This window comes from Salvia hispanica, chromosome 3, assembly GCF_029641045.1.
Source record: "Salvia hispanica isolate PSC_SH4W2 chromosome 3, Shi_PSC_v1, whole genome shotgun sequence".
Taxonomy (NCBI): Eukaryota; Viridiplantae; Streptophyta; class Magnoliopsida; order Lamiales; family Lamiaceae; genus Salvia; species Salvia hispanica.
In genome coordinates this window covers 47,192,831-47,198,053 of record NC_142694.1, presented here as the reverse complement: position 1 = coordinate 47,198,053, position 5,223 = coordinate 47,192,831, and the positions used below count along the sequence as shown (strand labels likewise).

Below are 5,223 nucleotides of genomic sequence, written 5' to 3'. Positions count from 1 at the left end.
ATCTTTATTTTGATAATTGTAAAACTCGAGTTCACTATGGTAAGGGTGGCATAACTATTAAAATATTTTGGCAACGAGTTCACTGGGTATTTCAAAATACTCAGCCCTGCATGTGTTTTCCTTATGTGCAGGTTGAACGGCGACGAGCGGTGGCGGGTGTTGAGCACATTAATTAAATAAGATGGATGTTTTGAACTTCGAGTGTAGTTGTGTCTTCATACATGGCTTCACTTTCTCTTGGTCGTTTCCGTTGAATTTTTGAAACTTATTAGTATTATTTGGCTATTTTGAACTTGTTCGCTTTGGTTTAGAAGATTGAGACATGTTGTGGTTTTGTTGAATTTATGTCGAACCCTTGATTTTTTATCATAGTTTATGGTGTCTATTCTTCATTGATTTTCTAGGTTAGACCGTTGACTTATTGCTTTGATAGTTCGTTTAATACCTTGGTCAAATCTCTTTAAATGAAACCCTAGCCTATGTTTTTATTGTTTTTAAGTCCGTTTTGGTAGCAATCGCCGTATTTATTATACCCTAGAAACCCGGGCTGTTACAGAGATGGAGCAGCTTCAAACCAAACTATTCGAAGCTGCAACACGTAATTCCATTACTTCACTTCAGCAACGTTGCTACTGATTGATGATCCACTAATCCTCGAGAGAGCTCTAGTTAACCGTTTCAATGAGACACCTTTGCACGTTGCAGCCATGTTAGGTCACGTGGATTTCGTGCGGGAAATCATGGGGTTGCAGCCACAACTGGTGATCGAGTTGAATTCGCATCCCTCTTCTCCTCTGCATCTCGCAGCTGCTAAAGGGCATGTTAGGGTCGTGAAGGCTCTTCTATCGGTCGATAACCAGGCGTGTTTGGCCCGCGATAGAAATGAGCTTTTGCCGGTGCATTTTGCAGCGGCAAAAGGCCACATTGTAGCTATAAAACTTATGTTTGAAGCTCGACCGGAGGTGAGTATGGTTAGGGCTTGCCGGCTTGTGGAGGAGAGAGCATTTTGCATTTGTGTGTCAAAAGTTACCAATTGGAGGCTCTCAAGCTAATAGTGAACAGGGTGAGAAATGCTGGTGATTTCATCAACTCTAGGGATAATGATGGAAACACTGTCTTGCATTTGGCTGTTGCAGAGAAGCAAGTTGAGGTATGATATATATAGCCCTATACATCATTAATTATTGGGAAAATTGTAACGCCCCACTTTTTTGAACCCTAATTTTCGAGACATAATATTTTTGCATTAAATGCTTTTAATGCTATGGAGTATGTGGATTAATTGATGAGTGATTTAATTGCATGATTTATTTGTGACCTAATTGCGATTTGGAGTTGAGATTGATTGAATAGTCATATATGTTGAGTATATGACGTGACTGTTGAATAGTCAAAGATGTGGAATATATGATGTGGCCGTTGAAAAGTCAATGCATTGAGAATATGAGGTGAAAGTGGAAATGGTTGGAATTTTTTATGTGATTGTGTAAATATTTTGATGCGGGGTAGAATATATTGTGGAGAATTATTTCCTAAGGGATGAGTGAGATTAAATAGGATTTTCATAAATATCATATACCTTATATTTGGAATTTTCGACCCCCATGGTTTATTGGAGAGGAATCCTGTTTTTCTTGGATTTAATTATTTGCTTGGGATAATTATCCAAATTAAATCCAAAGTCCAATTATTTCTTATTTCTTCATGAGAAAAATCGACCCCTATGCTATTACATGGAGATTTACGAAAATCTCCTATTTATGGGAGAAAGAATTATTTTATTATATTATTTGATCTCTTATCTAAGGAATAAATTCTAGCATATCCTAGCATATCTTACCATATCTAAGGAGATCTTGCCGTATCCTATTTTAATTAAGATTTGAAATTGATTCCTTGTGAAGGAAGCATAATTCACGCCACTTTCCTAATTATTTGGGAAGATTATTATTTTTATTCTGCTCCGTAAAAATTAAATTAAATCCTACACCTATTTAATAGGCAGAAATCGCCTACTCCCTTATTTAAATAGTAGGATTTATTATTCTTATTCTGCTCCGTGATATTTTATTCTACTCCGTGAAATACCAAATTAAATTATAGGCTAATTAAATAGCCTAGATTTCAAAAATTTCCTCCTTATTTCTCCCATAAATCACGCCACTCTCCTCCACCATATATTCTAAAATCTTTGATTTATTTAATTAAAGATATTATATTCTTGAACTCTATAAATAAGAGAGAAAAACCCTGACCCTAGCCATACTACACGCCTCCTCCCTCTCTCCCTCACGCCACTTTTCTCTCCCACTCTCTCTCAAATTTTCTTCTATTTTCCTCCAAGATTTCTTCATCTTTTGAGAAGAATTCAAGTTGAAGCCTCAAGAGTTATTGAAGAATCAAGATTTTACTTTGTTTCTACCGATCATTTTTTATCAAGAAGAGGTATTTTGATCTATCTTTTCTCATCTAGCCGATTAATTGGTGTTCTTGAACCCTCATGCATATAGATCAAGTGAAAAGGGGAAACAATTGATGAATGGAAAGTGATGTGCGTGTGTATGTGTGTGCATCGATGTGCGTGTGTGTGTGTTGTGTGTGATGTGTGTTGAAGAACACTCATGCATAACATGATTTGATAATAGATCTGGAGTTGTAGTGCGAATAAAATTGATATGATGAACATGTCTTGATTTTTGAATGATAATATAAAACGAATCGATGGGAAAAGGGGAAACGTTGGGAACATGCATGATTTTGAGTAGATGATTGAGACTTACTTGTGATACACATAAATTAAAGGTGATAACTCGCGCTCTCGGCGTTATAGCAAGGGGAAGAGCGTACTTGAGATCTAAGGAGTCGAGGTGAGCTTTATTTTCCTAAACTCTTCTATATTGAAAAGCATGATTTATGGCGTTATAAGGGTGGTTTAAAATGTTATGCCATGCCTGTGATTGTTTTGATGATGTTGTGTGCCTGATGCCTAGTTTGTGAGTTCGCTCCATTAGGCTATAGGATTATATAAACGAATTCGGGTCTGAGTAGGGCGCAAACCCTATCAGGCTAGTGTACACAGTTGGGATCGGGAGCCGTCCTTGCTAGTCGGCCGGTCTCGTGGGCGAATAGTGTGGTCACACTTTCGTCGCACTATGGAATTGATTTGAATTGTGGATTGTTGAGAAAATGGGGGAAATTGTTTGACTGGCCAGTCTATGAAATTATTTTGTGATACTTGACGATATTCTTTACTAAATGAAAAAACTCGAGTTCACTATGGTAAGGATGGCATATCTATTAAAAATGTTTTGGCACGAGTCCACTGGGTATTTCAAAATACTCAGTCCTGCATGTGTTTTCCCTATGTGCCGGTTGAGCTGGCGACGAGCGGTTGGTGGTGTTGAGCAATTTAATAAAAATACTATGGTTGTCTTGAAACTCCGGGTGTCGTTGTGTCTTCATACATGACTTCACTCTTCTCTTGGATGCTTCCGCTGAAACATGTTTTACTTATCGTTGGTTGATCTTGAAACTATAAATTCCCGTTTGGAACCTAGAGGTATGATATGTTTTTGAGTACTCTGAACCCTTGTCGTTTTGTTATTTTAATGATAGTTGTTATCCTTTTGATTTAACTGCCAAAGCGTTGCTCTGACTTATCTTGATATTAACCGTTCATTAAATATTGGTCAAACTCTTTTATGGAACCCTAGACCTTGTCTTTGTTTGCAATTTAAGCCCTTTTAGGTCGCGATCGCCCGCATTTAATTAACCCTAAAAGGGCGGTCGTGACAAAAATAATCATATAAATTACAATCCCTTTGTTCCATTCTAAGTGATCCATTTCTTATTTGGCACGAGATTTTTATCTAGGGCCATTTGTGAGTTATGGAAGGACTAGAGTAGGAGTGAGAATAAATTAGAGAGAGGGATGTTTCTATTTTATGAAATATGTGTCTTTTATCCAAAAAGGAAGTCTAAGTGGGAAAGAAAGAGGTTAAGTTTAACCAAATTTCGTTTGAAGCACAAAACATTCTAGTTGGAGCAACTGATGTGTTGCCATCTGATATATTTTGTGTTTTCAACATATAAGTTCTTATTTTTTGATAGTTCTCAATTGAACCATTTACTACATGTTACAACAAAAAAGGAAATAGATCTCTAACGTTTGACTATTATTTGTAGAAAGAGCGATGCCTTGTTCCAAGGTGATATAAAATCTTGGAGTTATGGAAAAGAAATGATTAACCAAACCAATTTTATCATGGTCTCCAAATTGTGATTGTGTTTATTTGAAATCAGGCAGTGATATTTTTGGTGAGTGTGGGTGCAATAGACCTGGATGCAAAAAATGATGATGGTTTAAAAGCAATAGATGTTCTTACTAGAAGCAGAAGAGACTTGAGGGACCCTGAAATTGCGTACTTGCTTAAACATGGTGATAAGCCAACAAAGAAGAAGGCAAAGAAAAACAGTTGGAATGGTTTGATGAAGCAACATGCTGTTTGGCTTGAGAAAGAGAAACATACATTAATGGCGGTGGCTTCCCTGATTGGGACCATGGCTTTTCAAGTTGGAGTTAACCCTCCTGGTGGTCTTTGGAAAAAACATGATATTTCAAATCCACTCGATCCATCCATACAAACCACCATCGAATATTCTACGAGTTTCTACTTTTTGAACACGATAGCGTTTATATCGTCTATAAGCATTGCTTTTGACAAGTGGGTTGCCGATAGGGCGTAGGTCTTTTATGTGGATCCTTATGGTGATCACTTGGCTTTCCATCTCAGCCATCGCAGGGAGTTATTTATGCATCACAACATATTTGAGAGCGATAGAGGGAGGCCATGATCCGGATGAATTTGGAGATCCCCAATTGTACACGATGCTTGTGTGGTTCCTTTTGATGTTTCTCCTTCTTGTTGGACATATTATCCGTTTGATAGTAAAGGCCTTTAAAAAGCTTAGAAATGGATTGATCAAGTGCACACGCTCTTTGTGCTAGTTGATTGGTGGTGCTATATATATTCATGCTTTATTAATTTGTTACTTGTCATGTTCATAAGGACACCGTCGAGCCCAACGATGACCAATCCATCACAGAGAGGAGGACTTGACGCCAAGTCCAGCAAGTTTGATTCAATTGTTAATTACTACCTCCGTCCCCCAAATTTTGACACACTTTAACCCGGCACGAGTTTTAAGAAATGTAATGGAAAG

General features: G+C 37.5%; 1 pseudogene; it reads left to right on the top strand.

Annotated features, from left to right (window-relative positions):
* Positions 1-558: 558 nt before the first annotated feature.
* LOC125210215 (uncharacterized) lies at positions 559-5,008 on the top strand (annotated as a pseudogene).
* Positions 5,009-5,223: the final 215 nt, after the last annotated feature.